This window comes from Choloepus didactylus, chromosome 4, assembly GCF_015220235.1.
Source record: "Choloepus didactylus isolate mChoDid1 chromosome 4, mChoDid1.pri, whole genome shotgun sequence".
In the NCBI taxonomy this organism is placed as follows: domain Eukaryota; kingdom Metazoa; phylum Chordata; class Mammalia; order Pilosa; family Megalonychidae; genus Choloepus; species Choloepus didactylus.
Window position 1 is genome coordinate 33,964,386 of NC_051310.1, and position 23,611 is coordinate 33,987,996.

The window sequence follows — 23,611 nt, forward strand, 5'->3', positions numbered from 1 at the left end:
TTCCAGACACTTATAATGAAATGCCACGTTCCCCCACACTAGTTGCCGCTCAGCCAACATAAACATTCTTTTCAACTTTCATCATAAATCAAACCCTATATGATTCTGTCATTCTCTTAACTCCTTTCAGTTTGTGAAAATCTATCTAGCATGAATGTAGCCAGAAATGTGCACAATGTTGAGGGTGCAAATTCCCAGCACTCTATGAAGCAACCCCTCCTGGCACCTGTGGCTTAGTGACTGTGGGTAAGCACAGACTAGACTTGCTACCACAACCAAATCCAGAGTGGAATCACTGAGAGCAAGTTGAGCAAGTGGAGGGAAGCTTCCTGAGGGGTGATGATGGAAAAGAAGTGGCTGTAGCTCTAAAGACGTATTAAGCCAGGGGCCAGCAGCTCCCATTCTGTGAGGCCTAGAGAGGAATGCCAGGCTCCATTTACCACTCTGTTGATGGCAGTGAGACCACAGCCGCCCAGGGCTCACACAGTGGTTCTTCTTTATTCTGCTTAGGCTGTGGAAGCCAAGAGAGAAGATACTATAAACACAGGGCAAATTCATGGAGGCAAATGAGCACACACTTCCCTACCCCCTATACTTCAAATGTCCACAGTGATCCCCCAAAATAAAAAGTTCTGACAAAGTGCTTCCCAAACTTCTGGATAGCATAGATTGTTATTTCACAAAACAAATTTTGTTTGTGGGAGGGTGTGGTTGACAGTAGGGGGTTACCAACTTTTAATTTTGTTAAGAACTGTTATTGAAAATTCACCATTTCCTCTCGCCATCATTTCATTAAGTAGGGCACCTTTTAAATCTCCCCAAATTAGGAAGGACACAAAAAAGAATAAAGGATGTTCCTTTAAATTGAATATATTTAGTTTATGAAACACTTGCTATGATATTCTTAGTTTTCTCATTTTGGTACAAACTTCCTCACAGACCTGTGTTAAAACCTGCTACAGTCTGTCTCTTTCTCAGATTATCAGTCCAAGCCAAAGGTTAATTTCACAGGCTCTCTTCCCATCCTTTCTCAAACAAGGAAGGCTGAAGGCCAGCTACTGTACTACTCCCGGGTGACGATGGTCTCACAAGAAAGGCATGACTGGTGTTCTAGTTTGCTAATGCTGCTGGAATGCAAAACACCAGAAATGGATTGGCTTTTATTAAGGGGGTTTATTTGGTTACACAGTTACAGTCTTAAGGCCATAAAGTGTCCAAGGTAAGGCATCAACAATGAGGTACCTTCACTGGAGGATGGCCAATGGTGTCCAGAAAACCTCTGTTAGCTGGGAAGGCACGTGGCTGGTGTTTGCTTCAAGTTCTGGTTTCAAAATGGCTCTCTTCCAGGATGTTCCTCTCTAGGCCACAGCTCCTTTTCAAAATGTCACCCTCAGTTGTTCTTGGGGTGTTTGTTCTCTCTTAGCTTCTCCAGAGCAAGAGTCTGCTTTCAATGGCTGTCTTTAAACTATCTCTCATCTGCAGCTCCTTTCTCAGCTCCTGGGCATTCTTCAGAGTGTCCTTCTTGGCTATAGCAAGCTCGCTCCTTTTGTCTGAGCTTATATAGTGCTCCAGTAAACTAATCAAGGCCCATGCTGAATGGGCAGGGCCACTCCTCCATGGAAATCATCCAGTGAAAGATCTTGCCCACAGTTGAGTGATCACATCTCCACAGAAACATCCAATCAAAAGTCTCCAACCTGATCAACACCAATACGTTTCCTGCCCACACAAGACTGCATAATAGGTAATGGCATTTGGGATGACATAATACATCCAAACCAGCACAACTGGGTACAGTCACTTACTCCGTAAGTTTTGCTATCAAAGCTGTACAGGAAGACTGTTAGCCCTGAAATGGCACACTGCCAACCTCTCCAATCCTAGAGGCGTTTTCAGATCAGCTGTTCAGAGAGCTCAGCACAGCTCTACATGGATGGAAACTTACACCCTGGTTAACTGTATCCCAGGTCTCTGGGCCTCATCTGTACTCAAATTTCTGATCACTGTGATGCCAGAACACTTTCAATCTCACTAGCTAATGTACCTGAACGTTCCGGTCATCCTAAGTGAAAAACAACACAATCTTTCCCTGCAACAACAATCTTATTCTCTTCTTGCTGATAGCGTCTCTTGAAAAAGCCATCATTTGTATTTTTTAAAAATTCAAAAACCACTGGAAGGTTCTGGATTCCGTAATGGCAGAGTAGCTTGTACTCAACTAACTTGCACTCAGATAACAATTATAAGCTTTGGATGAAATAAATAAAACAACTGTTTGAAGGCATTAAAGGACAAACAAGATAAGGCAGACCACAGAATTATATACTTCAAAGTGGCTAAAATGGGAAATTTTATGTTGTATACATATGTTACCACAATAAATTTTGTTTTAAAAATAGCAGGCAGACCTCCCCACTACATGGGACCTAACTCCCAGGGGTGTAAATCTCCCTAGCAATGCAGGATATGACTCCCAGGGATGAGTCTGGACCCAGCATCGTGGGATTGAGAACATCTTTTTGACCAAAAGCAGGAAGCAAAATGAAACAAAATAAAGCTTCAGTGGCTGAGAAATTTCAAATGGAGTCAAGAGGTCACTCTGGAGAGCATTCTTATGCACTATGTAGATATCCCTTTTTAGGTTTAGTGTATTGGAATAGCTAGAAGTAAATAACTGCAACTATCAAACTGCAACCCAGTAGGCACGATTATTGAAGGTTTTCACAATCACACTCCCTATCCAGTGTATGGATGGATGAGTAGAAAAATGGGGACAAAAACTAAATGAAAAATAGGGTGGGATGAGGGGAGGATGATTTGGGTATTCTTTTTTACTTTTATTTTTTATTCTTATTTTTATTCTTTCTGGTGTAAGGAAAATGTTCTAAAAATTGATTGGGTGATGAATGCACAACTATATGATGGTAATGTGAACCGCTAATTGTACACCATGGATGACTGTATGGTGTGTGACTATATCTTAATAAAATTGAATTTTAAAAAAAAAGCAGGCAGAAATTGGAGGGGACTTGATTCTTAAAAGAAAGAACTGCACTGGGTGATAACCCTTGTTTGAGTGGACTTTTCCCTGAGCATACTCCCCAGTATGGGCAGCAATTGGGCAGCTAGAACTTAAACAGAAAGATGCAGTTTTACTGAGTTGAGGACAAAGTCTAGGGCTGTTGGAATGGCTAGAAACAGAAGGGAGAAAACATGGAAATGAGGGAGCCCCTGTCCTGAACTGTACATGCATGAAAGAGACTCTAAGAAACCTAGTCAAAAACAATAGCTGAAAGACTAAAAATGCTGTGTGGGAGAAAAAAACAAAACAAACAAACAAAAAAAACAGTGAGGGAAGATTTCAGCTGATGCTTACTTCGAGGGAGACAGAGTCTGGAGTTTCAGTCTCAACAAGTTAGAGGTGCATGGTATATACCCTGGGGTTTTCCATTGAAACCCCAGGGGGTCAACCCAGGAGTGAAGACCATACTATGGGATTTTCTCTAGGAGTAAAGAACAACTAAAATAGACCTAACAAAGCCTAAAATCAAGTCTCTATAAGTTCAAGAAGATACACAAATAATTTAACTGCCTGCTGAAACAAAAATCAACACTTCAGAGGAAGGTAACATAATCCAGTTTCTACAGCATATCATCCACAGTGTCCTGTGTACAATCAAAAATTACTAGACATGCAAAGAAACATGAAAATGTAACCCATATTCAGAAGAAAAAGTAGACAATAAAAACAGACAGCAACATGACCCAAATGTCGGAATTAACAGACAAGGGCTTTAAAGCAGCTATTATAAATATGTTCAAGGACTTAGAGGAAAAGATGGTCATAATGAATGAACAGATGGGGAATCTAGCAGAAAAACAGGAACTATATAAAAAACAAATGCAAACTCAGAACTGAAAAGTACAATATGTGAAATGAAAAATTGACTAGAAAGCCTTAACATCAGTTGGGAGACAGCAGAAGAAATAATAAGCAAACTTAAAGAAGATTAACAGAAAATATACATTCTGAAGAACAAAAAAATAAAAGATGGGGAAAAAATAACAATGCCTCAGGAACAAAACCAAAGGACAAACCTCTGGGACAATATCAAGCAGTGTAGCATATATGTAATCGGGGTCCCAGAAACAGAAGAGAGGAAAAGGGGCAGAAAAATATATTTGAAGAAATAATGGCTGAACATACCAAAATCTGGTGAAAAATATCAACTTACAGATCCAAGAACTTTAGCAAATCCCAGGGAGGATAAATACAAAGGAAATTACTCCTAAACACATCATAGCCAAACTGCTGAAAACCCAAGATAAAGAAAAATCTTTAAAGCAGCCAGAGGCAGGAGAAAAGACATACAGGAGAACAATTATGCAAATGAAGGGTGGCTTCTCATCAGAAACAATGGAGGCCAGAGGACAAAGGAATGGTGGTCTTTAATGTGCTGAAAGAAAAAAATTCTCAACCTAGAATTCTACTGGTAGAAAATATCTTTGCAAAATGGAGGTGAAATAAAGATATTTTCAGATAAACCAAACAGAGATTTGACAGCAAACCTGTAATACAAGATATGCTAACAGAAGTTCTTTAAGCTAAAGAGAAATTACCGGACAGAAACCAGATCTACAAGAAGAATGAAGAGCAATGGAAATGTGGGTGAATATAAAAGATTTTTTTTTCTTAATTTCTCTTAAAGACAGCTGTTTAAAGTGAAAATGTAAATTGTATTATGGACTTTATAATGTATGCAGATTTAAAATACATGACATCAACAGCAAAAAGAATGAGAGAGGATAAATGGATTCATACTGCTGCAAGGTTCTCACATTTTAGTTGAAGTATAGTACTAACTCTATGTAGACAGTGGTAAGTTAAGGATGCATATTCTAATCCCTATAGCAAGCACTTAAAATGGTATAAAAATCTATAGATTACAAAGCCAATAGAGGAGTTAAAATGGAATATAAAAGCAATTGGCTAAACACAGTAACATAATTCTCTAATAATAGAACTCAAACCCTTACTGGGTAAGGGCATGTTACCAAAAATGTTTCAGTCTATCATAGATGGCATTTAACATCAGTCAATACCCTTTTCCTATAAAGCATCATTACTAAAAGAATATCTTACTATTATTCTGTTCCTTCTCAGTAATTATTGACATGCCACATAATGGGAAGAAATCTAGCCTGGCTAATGATTTAAATGAGACTTTCTGATCACAGTCTTATGGTTCCTAAGCAGACTGGATATTCTCTATTCAGAGCACATTCCCTCCATTTCCTCATGTCTCCTAAATCTTCGCTTTTCCCCATGGACTTCAATTCTCTTGCAGCTCGTTTAAGTACAGCCTGTTCATTCTTTAAACCCCACAAATGAAGGTCCCAAGTTAATGTTCTTGCCTCACTCCCAAAGTTCCTCTATACCATTATGCTTCCAAATTATTATGGAATATTTGTTTTGAAATTCATACCATTAATCTACACTACCTCTATTTCCTACTTCATCCTTGACAGCAACACACATTCATCATAAATTTGAGCACTATGGCCAACTGTGTTATGGAGTTTATAATGTATACAGATCAATTGTGTTATGTAGTTTATAACGTATGCAGATTTAAAATATATGACATCAATTGGGGGACTTCCGTGACTGGACACACATCGTACACACCAGCCTGGAATGGACAGAATGCCTGAGACTGCAGCATAGAACTGTAACTAAAGCTCCTCAAACTGTGGAGCTGGCGCCCCTCCCCCACCAGCATGGCAGGCTGAGCTAAAACACTTCCCTATGGAAAAAAGAAGCAGGTTACCTGGAGCAAGGGACAGTAACTCAACCAAGCTCCAAATGTGTTTTTAATTAACAAATGTGGACGACTGAATACATGCTACAAGCACAGATAAACCTGGAGCAAACAGGAAAGGGTTCCTCCTGGCAGAGAGGAGGTACGGCAGCTTTTGGAGACAGCTGAGCTCAGAATACTGGAAAATGGCTGTGTCCCAAGAAAAGGGGCACAGAGAATCAGATATCAACAACGGCAACTGGCGAAACTGGGGGGCTGGGGACCGGTTCTGAAAAGGGGCTGTGCTGGTTTGGATATATTGGGTCCCCCAGAAAAAGGCATGTTCCTTAATGCAATCTTGTGAGGGCAGACATATTAGTGTTGATTAGGTTGGAACCTTTTGACTGAGTGTTTCCATAGAGGTGATAACTCTGACTATATTATTTTCATGGAGGTGTGGCCCCACCCATTCAGCATGGAACTTGATTAGTTTACTGGAGTCCTTTAAAAAGAGCCACACAGCCCTCTCTCTCTCTAACTGAGCCATCTCGACAGGTGAACTCGCTGCCCTCCCCCCTACGTGGGACCTGACTCCCAGGGGTGTAAATCTCCCTGGCAATGCAGAATATGACTCCTGGGGATGAATGTGAACCTGGCATCATGGGACTGAGAGTATCTTCTTGACCAAAAGGAGGATGCAAAATGAGACAAAATAGTTTCAGTGGCTGAGAGATTTCAAATGGAGTCGAGAGGTCACTCTGGTGGACATTCTTATGCACTATATAGATAACACCTCTTAGGTTTTAATGTATTGGAATAGCTAGAAGTAAATACCTGAAACTACCAAACTCCAACCCAGCAGTCTGGACTCCTGAAGACATTTATATAATAATGTAGATTACAAGGGGTGACAGTGTGGTTGTGAAGACCTTGTGGATCACACCCCCTTTATCTAGTGTATGGATGAGTAGAAAAATGGGGATAAAAACTAAAGGACAAATGGGGTGGGATGGGGGGATGATTTGGGTGTTCTTTTTTCACTTTTATTTTTTATTCTTGTTCTGGTTCTTTCTGATGTAAGGAAAATGTTCAGAGATAGATTGTGGTGATGAACACATAACTATGTTATCATACTGTGGACAGTGGATTGTATACCATGGATGAGTATATGGTGTGTGAATGTATTTCAATAAAACTGAATTTAATTAAAAAAAAAAAAAAAAAAAAAGAGCCACACAGACCCAGATGCTTGCTGATGCTGACACATGGAGACACTTGGAAATGTAGACAGAATGACATTAGCTAAAAGATGAAGCCCAGAGTCTCCCCAGGATATGCTAAGACAGGACTCCCAGGCACTTGGAGAGAAATGTCCTGGGAGAAAGAACCAAGAATACACAGGAATTGAGGGAGGAGCTAGAACACAACCCAGGATCAAGAGACAGCAACCACATGCCTTCCCAGCTAACAGAGGTTTTCTGGACACCATCAGCCTTTCTTCAGTGAAGGTACCCTCTTGTTGGTGCCTTAGTCTGGACACTTTTATGGCCTCAGAACTGTAAATCTGTAACTAAATCCCCTTTATAAAAGCCAACCCATTTCTGGTATTCTGCATAATGGCAGCATTGGCAAACTAGAACAGGGGCTTTCCCTCTTTTTCCCTTTTTTCCCTCTCATTCTAAGTAGCTAGTTAGAGAAAGCCTCAGGCATTTTCAATTGCCAGTGCTGACCCAGGCAAGGGTGGAGTTAACAGAGTCAGAGAGACAAAGAAGGAATTCAAGTGTAGAAGATAACTCCCTAAAGGGTGTACCTTCCCTAAGAAAAGGAGGGTGGGGCCCAGCTCAAGTGGCTGCCCTCCCTCAGAGAATTCAGACCCTAGGGCCTAGGAGTAGAAACAACTTAAACTGGGCTTCTGACACCCTCAGCCCCTGGCCAGGAGAAGGTCAGCTGAAAATTAAAGGGACCACACCATGCTACACCAGTGGGGAGCTGCGGCAGACAAGCACCACCTCATGGGCAGGATAGGAAAAGCAGAGAGTCTAGAGGCCTCACAGGGAAGTCTGACAATATGCTGGGTCTCAACCTCAGGGAAACGTGATATTGCATACAGCTTCCTCCTGAGACCTGGGCCTGTCAGGTCTGGGAAAATCTGATTGGGGTAATCAAGGAAACCAGATGCCTAGACAACAAAAAATTACAAATAACACTAGAGAAAACGAAGATATGGCCCAGTCAAAGGAACAAACTTGCACTTCAACTGAGATACAGGAATTGAAACAACTAATTAAAGATCTTCAAACAAATCTGCTAAATCAATTTAAAAATCAAATCAATGAGTTGAGGGAAAATATGGCAAGAGAGATGATGGATATAAAGAAGACATTGGGTGAACATAAGGAAGAACTTGAAAGTTTGAAAAAAACAACTGGCAGAACTTATAGAAATGAAAGGCACAACATAAGAGATGAAAAACACAATGGAGACATACAACAGCAGATTTGAAGAGGTAGAAGAAAAGAGTCATGAACTGGAGGACAGGACATCTGAAATTCTACACACAAAAGAACAGATACAGAAAAACATGAGCAGCACCTCAGAGAATTGAACGACAACATAAAGCGTATGAATGTACATGTCATGGGTGTCTCAGAAGGAGAAGAGACGGAAAAGAGGCAGAAACAATAATGGAGGAAACAATCACTGAAAATTTCCCATCTCTTATGAAAGACAAAAAATCACAGATCCAAGAAGCACAGCATACCACAAACAGAATACATCCTAATAGACCTATGCCAAGACACTTAATAATCAAATTAGCAAATGTCAAAGACAAACAGAATTCTGAAAGCAGAAAAAGAAAAGCGATTCATTGCATACAAAGGAAGCTTGATAAGACTATGTGCGATTTCTCAGCAGAAACCACAGAAGCAAGAAGGCAGTGGTATGAAAGAGAAAAATCACCAACCAAGAATTCTTTATCCGGCAAAACTGTCCTTCAAAAATGAGGGGGAGTTTAAAATATTCTGAGACAAACAGATATTGAGAGAGTTTGTGAACAAGACATCTGCCATAAAGGATATGCTAAAGGGAGCACTACAGACAGATAGGAAAAGACAGGAGAGAGAGGTTTGGAACACAATTTTGTGTGATGGTAGCATAGCAATGTAAGTACACTGAACAAAGATGACTGTGAGTACGGTTGAAAGAGGAAGGTTAGGGGCATGTAGGACACCAGAAGGAAAGATAGAAGATAAAGACTGGGACTGCATAACTTAGTGAAATCTAGAGTGGTCAATGATTGTGATTAAATGTACAAGTATGTTTTTACATGATAGAGAACAAATGAATATCATCTTTGCAAGGTGTTAAAAATAGGGTGGTATTGGGGGAAAATACAGTCAATGCAAACTAGAGTCTATAGTTAATAGTAACTGTTCTAGTTTGCTAATGCTGCCAGAATGCAAAACACCAGAAATGGATCGGTTTTTATAAAGGGGGTTTATTTGGTTACACAGTTACAGTTTTAAAGCCATAAAGTATCCAAGGTAACACATCAGCAATCGGTACCTTCACTGGAGGATGGCCGATGGTGTCTGGAAAACCTCTGTTAGCTGGGAAGGCATGTGGCTGGCATCTGCTTTAAAGTTCTGGTTTCAAAATGGCTTTCTTCCAGGACTTTCCTCTCTAGGATGCAGTTCCTCAAAAATGTCACTCTTAGTTGCACTTGGGGTATTTGTCCTCTCTTAGCTTCTCCGGAGCAAGAGTCTGCTTTCAATGGCTTTCTTCCAACTGTCTCTCATCTGCAGCTCCTGTGCTTCCTTCACAGTGTCCCTCTTGGCTGTAGCTCCTCTTCAAAACATCACTCACAGCTGCACTGAGTTCCCTCTGCCCATCAGCTCATTTATATGACTCCACTGATCACGGCCCACCCTGAATGGGTGGGGCCACACCTCCATGGAAATATCTCATCAGTCATCACCCACAGCTGGGTGGGGCACATTCCAAAGAAACACTCAAAGAATTACAATCTAATCAACACTGATAATGTCTGCCCACACAAGATTACATCAAAGAAAATGGTGTTTGGGGGGACACAACACATTCAAACTGGCACAGTAACACTGTAATATGCTTTCATTAATTGTAACAAAGGCAATATACCAAAGCTAAATGTCTATAACAGGGGGATATAAGGGAAAGGTATGGGATTCTTGGCATTGGTGGTGTTGTCTGACTTTTTTATTGTTACTTTATTTTATTTTTTCTTTTGTTGCTTTTTAGGTGTCATTTTTTTCTTTTTCTTTTTTCTTTTTATGTTTTTTCACCTCTTCCTCTTTCTTTGTTGAAGAAATGGAAATGTCCTGATATAGGTAGTGGTGGTGAATGTATAACTATGTGGTTATACAGGCAACTATTGATTGTTTACTTAAAATGGAATGTATGGTGTGTGAATAAAACAATCTAAAAAATAAACAGAGGGATACAAGTGCTGGAGAAAATGTGGAGAAAGGGATGAACCTAATCACCGTTGGTGGGGAAGAGGAATGGTACAGCCCATCTAGAGGACAGTGTGGTGGTTCCACAGGAAGCTAAGCATGGGGTTGCCATATGGTCCTGCAACTCGGTTATTGGGTACACTTGGAAGAACTGAAAAGAGGGACATGAATGGACATTTGCACAGTGGGGTTTATGGTGTCAGTACTCACGATGGGCAGTGGATGGAGGTGGCCCAAGAGCACACTGACTGATGAACGGAATGGCAAACTGTGGTGTATACATACAATGGAATATTGAGCTGCTACAAGAAGGAGTGAAGTGGTGAGGTGCATGGACATTGAGGACAGTATGCTGAGTGAAATAAACCAGAAATGAAATGAAAAACATTATAATGTCTCACTAATATAGACTAACTATAATGTGAAACTCTGAGAATTGAGTCTGAGAGCATAGGTTATCAGGGGAAGGCTTATTATAAAGGTATCTAGATTGTAAGCTCTTACAGCAGTCACATCTATTCCTGAATTGTAATGGTTATTTCTAAATTCTGAAATGCTGAGCTCTTTGTGTATAACCTGGTCGATCCCTGGTTATCTGTGTGACACCTGAGACTCAGAGCCAGAGTCCAGCAGCTATGAATGTCAGCATTACCCCATATAGCAAATGTTAAGGAGTCTGAAAAAAGAGATCAGACTTCAATTAGAGATATGAATGAAATGGACTTAGTTAGGACTTAGGTAAATCAGACTAAAGGGTAAAGGACAATATTGACGGTGTTTTTAAAATTTCAACTTCTGTGTGAGACCAAAGGAAGAAATGTTTATTAGGTGCAAAATCTGTATTTTTTGTAACACACTATATAATTTAAGTTGTATGTTCAGTTTATTCAAACAACATAATTACATGGAATGTTGAATAGGGAGTGAAATCTGGGTGGTTTGTACAGAATAGTGTGAAGCCCCAATATATCCCAGAGTAATCTGGGCACAGAATAAAAATGTATTTGTAAAGCCCCTTTGAGAGACTGGGGGAAAATGTGGAAATATTAAATTTCCCCACTTGGGGAATTCCTGATATTCTCACAAGCATTGGGGGCTACCAGTTTAGAAGGCCAAGCACTTGATCTTGGGGCTTGCCCTTATGATGTTTGTTACCACAAAGGAGAGGCTAAGGCTACTTAAAATTGTGCCTAAAAGTCACCCCCAGAGAACCTCTTTTGTTGCTCAGATGTGGCCTCTCTCAGCCAACTTGGCAGGTAAACTCACTGCACTCCCCACTACATAGGACATGACTCCCAGGAATATAAATCTCCCTGGCAATGAGGGACATGACTCACAGGGATGAACCTGCCCCTGGCATCATGGGATTGAGAAAGGCTTCTTGGACCAAAAGGGGGAAGAGAAATGAAACAAAATAAAGTTTCAGTGGCTGAGAGATCTCAAATAGAGAAGATTTGAAATAGAGTCAAGAGGTCATTCTGGAGGTTATTCTTATGCATTTTACAGATATCTCTTTTTAGTTTTTAGTGTACTGGAATATCTAGAAGGAAATTCCTGAAACTGTTGAACTGCAACCCAGTAGCCTTTATTCTTGAAGACGATTGTATAACTATATAGCTTACGCTGTGTGACCATGTGATTGTGAAAACTTTGTTGTTCCCACTCCCTTTATACAGGGTATGAAAAGATGAATAGAACAATGAGGACAAAAAATAAACGAATCATAGGGAGGGATGCGGGGTATGGAATCTTTTGGGTGTTCTTTTTAACTTGTATGGGATGTTTGGGGTGTTCTTTTTTTACTTTAACTTTTATTCTTATTCTTTTTTATGTGTGGTAATGAAAATGTTCACAAATTAATTGTGATGAATGCACAACTACATAATAGTACTGTGACTGATTGCACATCATGGTGATGGTATGGTATGTGAATATATCTTGATAAAATTGAATTTTTTTTTAAAAAAAGAAGAAGTATGGCCCCTGCTGACAACTTAATTTCAGACTTCTGGCCTCCAGAACTGTGAGGCAATAAATTTCTGTTGTTTAAGCTGTTTGTTACAATAGCCCTTGGAAACTAAGGCAATATCTGATTTTGAATACATAATTTTGACTTAATTTTCTTAAAGAAGGCTTTCAAATTGTGTAAACTCCAGGACCCAAAAAACCTGGATCCATTCCTGTCTGATGTAACAAACCCAAAGTGCTCCTTCTAAAATGCAAATCTGGTTGCCTCTCCTCTGCTTAAAACCCTAACATGTTTACATCTAGAGCTCATGAAGGGCCTGTGTGCCAAACAAAAGAATCAGAAGATAACCCTGTATTTTCTCCTTAAAGACTCCAAAGTAGATGCTAACACCCACATCTGTTATCACTGATTTTCAAATTTCTCTCTTAAGCTTCAAACCAATTTTCCAACTGTTTACTTAGCATACTTCTTTGATAATCCTGAAGGCAACTCATATTCAACAAGCCCCAAATTGAAATAATTATTTGTTCTTGCTCTCCTTTCCCCACCACTGTCAAGACTCATAACTTCTCAGTCTCAAAAGTGTCACTATCTGGTCAGTCTTTTTAGCTACACAGGTGGTCAAGCTCAGACTCTCCTCTCTGACCTCCCAAAGCCAGTCTGTTACCACATCCTAAGTATCTCCCCTCAAAAATATCTCTTGGGACTGCCCTCACCTCGTCAACCCCTCTGCCAGGTTTTAGTTTATCGTTTCTCAAAGTAAGGCACATACACTACTGGTATAAGCAAGATAACTGGAGCGGTCCATGGATGCCCATCTTAAAAAATAACCATCGATGCATTTTAATTTGTATTAGGGAAAAAAAAAACATAGCTGTCGATAACAAACTGTAATTTCATTGATAAAATTTCATTTTAAAATAAATGTATTTAAGTAGAAAATGTGAGGTGATTTAAAGAAAAACTGTAAGTTAATAATAATGTAAGTGGTATGTGGATTCCAGAAACTGTAAAAAAGTCTGTGAATGCCTGGAAGTGTGGGAACACTGCCTGGTTCATGGTTCATCCTTCTCAGGACTCTTCCAACCACCTCCTACTGGTCTCCCCGCCAACAATCTCTCCCCTCTCTAAACTATCTTCCATGTAGGTGCCAGACTTATCTTCCTAGAAAACAAAGTCAACAATGCCATTCCCTGCTCTAAAATCTTTGTGCGTTCCCTAATGCATACAAAATAAACCTAAATTCCTCCAATTGGAATGCAAGGCCTATGTTCCCAATGCCAAACTGGACACTTTGCCCTTGGAATGCCAGGCCCCTTTGCAATGCCATGCTGTAGGAAAGGCTTTTCCCATTACCAGGAATGTCCTTTTGCCCCTTCCTCTCATTAGCAATTTCCTACTCAGTCATTCCAACCTACCTCAAGAGCCACCTCCCGCAGGAAGTGCTTTCTAATGCCCAGGCAGGGTTAGCTGCTCCCTCTGTATCCCCATTCAGTGATACTAAGTAACTATTATTATTTTAACTCATGCATTTTTTGTCTAAGCATGTGGTTCCCCAACTAAATACGAAGTTATCGTACTCATTTTTGTTTTGGAAAGTGTATATTAAATGTGGGAATACATATATCAATGGATAAAATTCTACTCATAAATATGTCAATAAAAATACGAATGAACGAATGGGCAAAAAGGAGTATAGAGCATCTGTTACCACCAGTTAAGAGAGAAAACAGGAAGAGATGTAAAAAGAAAAAAAAGAGAGCGAGAAAGAGAAATAAGGAAGGAAAAAGGAAAAACAGAGAAAGGCTCAACAATAGATGGCAAGGCAAAGAGACAGATATTGGGAGAGAATTAGGGAGGCATGCATGTCATAACCTCTTCACTGAATTCTTTCGGCAAATATTTACTGAGAATCTACTGAGTGTGTGATACGGTGCCAGACATATATAGGTCCCTCTCTGAGTGCTCAAATGAAACTGCAGGGACCCCACCTATTGCTAAATCCAACAGACAATGCTGGGGCCTCACCCCAGGCCCTCTTGGGGGTGTCAAGCCCTGTTGACCACTTCCTCTTCTGACACTCTCTTATCTTGGCTTCTGGACACCACAGAGGCCTGGTTCGCCTCTCACCTTTCTGGCTTCTCCTCTTCAGTTGCTTCTTAGGAGCTGTTCTTTGGCTGTCTGTTCCTTAAATGTGGGTGGCTCCTCAGTTTCTGTCCTAGGTCCTCTTCTTTTCTTGCTCTATAAACTCGCCCTTAGAGAGTTTGGCTACCATTTACCACCTCCATGCTAATGACTTCCAAATCTCCCTCTCCAGCCCAGAGCCCAGCCTAGAGCACCAGTCCCACACATCAAAGCCTGCTGGACATCTGCCGGTGGGCTCTCAGGCACCTCAAACTAACAAGCACCCACACTGAACGCCTCCTTTCCCCCCACACCTGTTCTTCATTCACTTAGCAAATACTGGCTGAGGACCTAGATGTGCCAAGCTCTGGCGGAGCAGAACAGACACTTCTGGAACCTGCAAATAACAGGAGAGAGGGGCCTGAATAAATAGACGTACAGTTACAAATTGTGATTGGGGAGAGACAGAAAAAGCAAAAGATGTTAAAGAGAGCATAATAAGGAGATTGAATTTAGATTAGAGGGTATGTTCTTTTGTGTGTCTTTGTGTTTTTGTTTTTTGTTTTGAGGAAGTGACATTTGAGCTGAACTGAAGGATAAGTGGGAGTAAGCTTGGCAAAGAGTAGGGGTGTGTGTTCCAGGCCGGGGGAACTACATGAGAAAGGAAAGAGCTCAGCATGATGGCAACAAAGTGGCAGGTGTGAGACTAGGCTGAAGCTGCAGTCAAGACTTAAATCACACTAGGTCTAGCTAAGGATTTGGGATTTTTTATCCTCAGTGCAATGGGTATACGTTAAAGGGTTCTGAGCATGAGTGTGAAATGACTGATGCACATTTTTACAAGCCGAGCTGTAGGAGGGTGGGGATGTGAGAGAAGAGACCAGTCATGAGGTGGCTGCAGCAGTCAAGGTGAGAATAGTGGCTTAAACCATTTCTCTAATTCTCTATTTAATTTTTTTTCCAACAATGCTATTTACAGCCCTAGATTCTCAGAAGTCTCTGCTCTAGGAACCTTGCTGGAATAGAAGTCAATTCTCAATACAAGAAAAATATCATTACCATAAAATTTTCATATACCAAAAAAGAATTCTGGATACACACCAGTAGTCTATTTACTCCAAACAGGAGTCAACCCAAATTCCAATATTACAATAGACTCTGAAAAGTCCTTTGGAATGGAACCCAAGCAGCTATAGCCTGTGGTTGTTAAGTCACATGTGAGTTCTTTTAATACATACCAGGGATGCTGAGAAGCCTAAGTTGGGGTTCTCCTCCTTCCTCTTTCTTGAGGCAATATAGTAGTAATAGGTCATAGGTGATAAATTGGCTTATATTACTAATTCATTTACACATATTTTTATTAAGCCTCTAGCACATTCTTGCAATTAGTAGCAAGTGGGAAACTTAGTTTCTTATTTTGTTAATTTGAAAGACATTTTTAAAATACTATCAGATCATGACTAATTCAATGTTACTTTCATAAGGGAAAGCAATTGAAAGGGGTAGATTTCTCTCCTAGGGTTACTTTAGCAATCTGTCCTTAGAGGAAGTTAAGAATTTATACAATATAAATGAAGCATGAACTGCAAATTATTGATCTACTCAGCACTTCTTATAATGGATGAGCCAGAAGAGTTCCAAGTTATCAATACTGTACTTGCGCACATCTCGGAGCTTTTCTTGACCAGCAAACACAAGCACATAAAGAGAAGTTCAGTGGCTGAATTGAAGATGCAGTGATGAAAAACAAGGCTAGAAAAACACCAAAAGGTCACTAACTAGCTTTCATAATAATACCAATTATTTCAATGTTGTATACCAAATGTTGACCATATATGGTTCATTTGTCAAAAAAAGGCAAGGGGCCTTTCTTATTACTTGCAAAAGTCACTGAAGACCACCACTCCACCACATGTATGGCCAGCTGCCCCACAAACATATACAACACACCCTGCTCTTTTCCTTGTCTCCAAAATTCAGCACGAGTTCATCTCTCTACTTGGAATGTTCTCCTTCTCTTCTCTTGTCTAACTTCTACCCATCCTTCAAGTCTCAGCTCAAACATGATTTTTTCCTGGACAACCTTTCTGCATCCCCTTGAGAGTAAAAGGGGTTCAACATGGGGTACTTCCATGTCTTTCTGTGTTCACTCTTCCACCTGACAGCTACTTTTCTCCTACCCCTAGATCAAGGCTCTAGAGGGCAGGGAGCATGTCTGGTCCATCACTGTATTTCCAGCTCCAAGCACAATGCATGGCCCATAGAAAGGTCTCAATTAAGTTTCACAAGTGAATGAATGAATAGATGGATGAATTCTCTACTCAAAGGTTACTGAGGTTACCAAGGCCACTTCTGCCATCCTCATTGTCTACCCATATCCCCCAGAACAACAAAGTGACATAGGTCAGCAATTTAGGATTACTCTTTGTAAAGAGAAGATGGAAATGTATGGGGAAATAATGGTCAACAACAGGCAAATAAATGGGTCTCAAGTGGCAGAAAGAATTCCCACCAAGAAAAAATGATAATCCTTTCTACTTCTCGGGTTGTGTTGATAGTGACAATAGCTAACTTATGTAGCACTTATTATGTGCCAGGCATAGGACCGAGCATTAGATGAACCTTTCATTTAATCCTCCCTATAGGTGAGGGAGAGAATTACAAAGTGCTCTTTAAGGACCAATTTTCACCCTGGGACTTGTAGAAAACCAGCAAGAGTTATTCTTCACTTTACCAAGAGTACAATGAGATGCGGGCTGTCAAAGTGAACTGTACTGGGACACCGAAAGAGCCAGAGCCTGCGCTGGGGGAGAATCTCTGGAGTCTGATTTCCAATCGCAGGCTCTACCCTGAGACAACATTCCCTCCCACCCAGCAGCCAGCCCCTGGGATGGGTCAGCGATGCACTTCTGCCCACCCCAAGGAAGAGTTCAAAACTGAAGTATGCAAAGCATGACATAAATATGAAGTGTGGAAAACGCATTCCTTATGAACAGTTCCACATCAAATTCCCCACATCTCTCTTGGAAAACGTTATAAGATGCATCATTCAGTCCAGCGATTGGAGTGGGACTACGAAAAAGGCTGAAAAATGTGACCAATCAAGAAAGTTATTTTTGTGAGAAAGAAGAAAAATGTCACCAAAAAGGGTCAGCAGATAACCCTATTGGGCCGAAAATAACTGCCCAGCTGGCAGTCCAGTCAGGGAACAGGGGAGGGTGAGAGACGTCATGCAAAGCACCAAGGGAGCTCCAGCTGAGAGAAGCTGCTGGGGGATGAGGAGATTGGCCTAATTTGGGAACATGAGCCCAGCAGCATTTCTCAGATTCCTGTGAGAGAATCTGGCTAATTTTCAGTTCTGCATCCTAGGAGGTACACTGAGGGGATGGGGGGAGGAGAAAGGGAACAGCTGTGACTCAAACATTTCTCCAGATAACTGGATGGATAAGGGTGATCAAGTGAGAACCTACTCCCACTCCAAAAGGATTACAGGAGAAGAACTCAAAAGTTCCTCCACCCTCTCCAAAAACCTTTACTCTACTGGAAGGTCTGTGCATCCACTGTCTAGCAGGTAGGAGAAGTTAAGTAGTGTTTAAGCACCTGGCGAGAGTCACAGAGCCTTGGCTAAAATCAGAGAATCGCTGAATGACTCTGGGTAAGTTACCCAACCTCTCAACATCTCTGTCTTCATGGCTAAAATGAGATGATAATTGTTTCTACTTCTGGGCTACCCCAAGGCTTAAACAGGATATTGCATGTAAAGTAATTAACATATAAGTAGCAATTATTACACTGTAAGCTATAATAATTATTATTATTAATTAAAGTCTGCAAAATAAAAGCTTAGCCCAAAACAGGTCTAGACCTAAATGAGAAACGCTCATCCAAAAGACAGGTCAGTCCTGAAGAAGTTTTACTAAAGATTACTTTTTTCCAAAACTCAGAGTAATGTAACTTTATGGAAGGAAGTATCCAAGTATTTTCTTGAAGGCATTGAATAAGAGCCAAATCACTTGAATCAACAGAAGTTGAAGGCTCAGGCAGAGAAATCCAGTTGAACTCTCAGAGCTGCTCTCCCCTTAGAAAAGTACACAACGCAGATATGGAGACACTCATCAAGGAACTATCTTCCAGTAAACTCCTCGGAAATTGTAATGCCAACCAGAATTCCTAATCTAGTGATCCAAGCCTGATTCATGACAGTTAGCCAAAAGAAGAAAACCAAGATAAGGATGAAGGAAAAAGATGAAGGTGCAGTCACAAACTTTTTTCAGTATTTAGCATTTCTTCAGGGACAACTTTGTGCTGAACACTGTCCTAGCCCTTTACATGGATAACCTAATTTGATCTCCATGACAACCCTAAAGAAGTAGAAACAACTCTAATCAACAAGCTAGTAAAACTACCTGAAAAATTCTTGTTTCTGGTTAATCAGTAAAATAAGATAGTTAAGTTCTTAGAATTTATCATAGGATGACCAAGCAATAGAAGATACTTCCTCTTCTCTCAAAGATGGGAGAAGAATTTAATTAGCTGGACTGAGCCACAGGTATTTTACAGGCAGAAAGCCCCAAGGGTTATCTAACAGGAAGAAGGAAAAGATACAGAAGAGAGTTCACACAGGCAACTCCATCAAGCATCTGGAGTTTCCAGCCATAAAAATTTTCAGTGAAGTCTACATAAAATGAGAGGAATGTGTATTTTTTTTCTTTATAGCAACTAAAAATAATTCTTTCCTTTCATATCCCAAGCCTAAGAGAAAAAATATTTGTATAAATTCGAACTATTTTTAAAAAGTTGACACATCAGTTGCAAATTTTACCTACTCAATTGCATTCTCTTTCTCTGTCTTACCAAGAAACTTCGGTTTTATGGGTACAGCAATTTGCCTAATTAAAAACTCCCTTGAAGCTTAGGGTGGTTGTAAGACCCAGTTATGTCCAATGAGATATAATTATAAGACTACTTGGTGAGGTCTCTGGCTATTGTTTTCCCAATAAAAAGGGGAACAGTTAATTGGCATGCACCCTGAACTCTTCAACTAACCCCCATCTTACTGCCTAGAATGCAGATCTGATTCCTGAAGGATGATCGGCCACCTTGCAACCATGAGAACAAAAGTCCCAAGCTTCAGATGGCAGAGCAGGAAGCTAGAAGGCACAAGGGTTGATGCAGGACATCCTCCAGCAACTGTGCCTGCCCTGCTGTATTCACCACTGGATTTCTTGCTATGTGAGAAAAATCACTTTGTTTGATTAAAGTACTAGACTTGAGTTCCTGCTGCATGTAGCCAAAGTCAATCTTACTGGATACAGAAGAATACCTGAAAATCATTCCATCCTAAAAGAGTGGGAGTTTTAAATTCAAATAGACATAGGAACCAGGCAGGTCACAAGTGAGCAAATCTGACCAGGTGTATTAAAGTACTAAGTAGCGAACTGCAGAGGATGGTCATGTGTAAGCAAGTACCATTACCAATTCCAGCACACTGCTGCCATGTGGGAATGCCAGCTCAGCATACCCACTGCACCAGAACTTCTGATTTTAAAGAGAAGTCCCAATTTATAGATGCTAAACATTTTAAACTTTGTACAGATCAAACAAAACATGCAATCTCAACTAAATTCAACCAGAGGACCACCAGTTTTCAACCTCAGTATAAAGGGTTAAGGGAGGATAAAAAGAATGTCCAAGTTCTAAAGAAATAACAATGGTTAGCAACATATTGAGCATTTATGTGTCAGACAATATGTTAAGGGCTTTACACATACCATTTTTTCTTTCTAGCCACCCTTTAAAGAATGTAATATTATTATCTCTGTTTTACCAATGAGGAAACTAAGGCTCAGAGGGATAAAGAGAACATGTGACAGAGCCCGGATTTCAACCCAGCCTACATGACTCCAAGGTGTGCTCTTGTACTCTTCACAAGGAATATCTGCTGAATCCAGAAAGCTACAAAACCTCTTCTCCAAACACTACTATGCAATCTAAGGATAAATGAGTAGTAGCCTTTCAAGAGACTTTCCATCAGTTCTAACAGAAACCCAGCTTATGTGCTCTTTATTTGCTGCTCTCTAATAAAAACAGTAAAGCACTCTCTAAATACTCACATATTCGCTTCATTCATTCACAGCTTATTGAAGTGTTTTTAAATGCATATCTCATGTAATCCCCACATCCACCTGGTGTCACTGTTATCACCATTTGACAGATGATGAAAAGGAGGATTACAGAGATTAGTGGATTTATTTAAGATCTCAGGCAATTAGCAGAGTTGAGTCTCAAGCCTTGGTCTTCTGAGGTTAAGTCCTGTGTTCTCTCTACTCCAGTAGACTGCTTCCCTGCTTCTTTCTCCCAAGTTCCCAACTCCACCTCGCTTTAGAAGAACCATTTGTTTGAACTAATACTAATTTACTCTAAAACAACTCCGGTATGTCTGACAGATCCCAGGGTACCCTATTTACCTTTCCATGGATATCGTCATCCCAGAATGTAGTCGGCAAGAGGACAAAAATAAATATTTCAAGTAATCGGAATGCACATGGGCGCACACACAAGTCTTGGGAGCTAACTTTAGAAAGAAACAACCAAAAGGTCTCACACAGCACAGTGAGCATCTGGTCCCGTGGGAGGCTGCCCACACTGCTTTAAACCTCAGTTAACCCAGGAAGAGAAGGAACCCTAGAATCTGGACTGGCATTTTGCTTTCAGAGGTACCAGCTGGGTGAAGCACAGAATGGCTTTTCATCATTTTCTACCAGAAAAATGCTAAGGCTCTGAGTAAACAAAGTTAAATGTCTCTGAGGAAATAAGTAGGCTTTCAGTTTCCCTGAAAGGCTGGAACCTTGAAAAGTTCATCCTACTCTACAACTTTGCGTTTACATGCTGCTCTCACCTGGGAGCCAAAGAAGAGGGGATGAACAGGTGAACAGTGCCCAATGACCCCGAAGCAAGGAGCTGATCTGGCACGGGACTCACACTGGGGCTTTAAGGCATGCTTGGGTCATTTCAGGATATCCTGGTCCATCACAGGCCCACTCGCCCAGCCACCCACTATAGCCCCCTTCACAATGAGGAGACTCTTCAATAGTCCTCTTGGCTTCCAATGAGCACTAGAATGTAAGTTCAATTATGGCAGGGGACCTTGTCTCTTTTGTTCACTGAAATATGCCAACCACCTAAAATGGTGCCTAGCACACAGTAAGTATCAATAAATAAGTGTTGCATAAATGATCTAGTGTCGGGATGGATCCTCCTAGACCGACCTGGAATAGTCCAAAGTAGCCAGAGGCCAAGAGCAGGTATCCATTAACCTAATCATTGAGTTCCCTGATTTCTCTTTATAAAGATGTACACTAATGTAGTTCAAGCTCCTTGAGACCCAGGATTGGGTCTGGTATGTCTTCCTTCACCTTCTTCCTATATTATACCACCATTCCCCATCACTGTGCCCTCAGTGCTCCACCCCATCCCCCACCCTGTAACACTCTTACTCAGCTTCTAATGGTCCTTATCACACACCACATACTTCATCCACCTCACACTTCACAGACGCACACACCTGTGCTGTGCCAGGAACTGTGGCAGACAAAGGATTACAATGATAAAACACAATCCCTGCCTTCCAGAAGCTCACATATCATAAGGGAGCCAGGCAATTAGAACACAATGTACTAAGTATGATAATGGAGGTACTATGACTGAAGTCACAAACTGATAACTCTCATGCCAAATCAAGCCAGTACAATGTTTTAATTTTTATAATTAGTTACTACTCTTTAAAAATGTGTTTCCTTCACTTAAAATTTTAGACTGCCAGTGTCTCTTGGAAAACCAGAAGTTCCGTCAGCACTGGGCTGGTACTCCCCATAGCATCAATCAGCTGTGACCAAATAGCAGCTGCTCCTTTAAAGAAGACATCCGTCCCCCAGTTCCCACAATCCTCCTGTTCCACTCCACTCCCTACTGTCTTCCAGCTAATGAGGCCCAGGGTCAGCAGCCAGCTTCTCTGACCTGGCACAGTTGTTACTTGAGAGAAATGATTCTCTGTATCCACATTTCTACAGTAAGTGAGACAATGAAAAATAAACTGAGAGGGCCATTGTGGAAAGCTTAAGAGAGTGGTGGAGAAATTATTCCCTACGCAAGTGAAGAATAATCTTACATATTTGATATGTAAGTAAAGTGTGTCTGTGTCTTGTACCTACGACATCTTGCTCATACATCTTTCACTCATTCATGTCACCTGCCCACCCTTTAGGCTTCTTAGTGGGGTCTCCTCATCTTTTGTAAACCTACTATGGACCAATGAGTGGAACAATTGAGAAGCCAGGTTTCCTGCTGTCTGGGAAGTCACTGTCTAGTGGGGCAGACTGACATATAAATACACAATCAGCACAGAAATGATGTGTTCTATAAGAGACACTATGGGAACTAAGAGGAAGGAGCCTGTGCTGGTTTGAATCTATTATGTACCACAGAAAAGCCATGTTCTTTTAATCCAATCTTGTGGGGGCAGACCTATTGTGGGTGGGACCTTTTGATTAGATTGTTTCCATGGAGATGTGACCCCACCCAACTCAAGTTGAGTCTTAATCCTTTACTCGAGTCCTTTAAGAGGGCTCAAAGAGAGAGACAGAAAGAGAGAGAGACAGAGGCAGGGGTGGGGGAGGAGCGGAGAGACAGCTCAGAGAAGCTGAGAAAGACATTTAGGAGAGAAACTAAGATATGTAATCCAGAGTTTGCCCCCAGGAGAAGCAAGGAGGTCTCACGGGAGTCAAGTTGAGAGAGAAAGAAGCCCAGAGACATTTTGGAGAGACCCATTTTGAAACCAGAACCCAGGAAAAGGACCAGCAGACATCACCATGTGCTTTCCCTGTGAAGACGAACCTCAGATGCCATCGGCCTTTCATCAAGGAAGGTATCTTACTCTTGATGCCTTAATTGGGACATTTTCATGGCCTTGGAACTCTAAATTTGCAACCTAATAAATCCCCATTGGAAAAGCCAATCCATTTTTGGTATATTGCATTTCGGCAGCTTTAGGAAACCAAAACAGAGCCCTAAGTCTGCCTGGAAAGTCAGGGAAGAGCTGACAGAGGGCATGACTCTGAGGGTGACTCTTGAAAAGGGACAAGTTTTTTGTTTGTTTTGTTTTGTTTTCCAAACGGACAGAGGAAAGGGAAAAGGTACTCTGAGTAAACTGCCAAAGCTTTCAC

The 23,611-nt window shown here is 40.9% G+C and overlaps 1 protein-coding gene across 1 annotated transcript in view; it reads right to left on the reverse strand.

Moving 5' to 3' along the window:
* The window catches only part of IFT43 (intraflagellar transport 43), a 107,531-nt gene that overhangs the window by 80,662 nt on the left and 3,258 nt on the right, over positions 1–23,611 (reverse strand). The window lies entirely within an intron of this gene.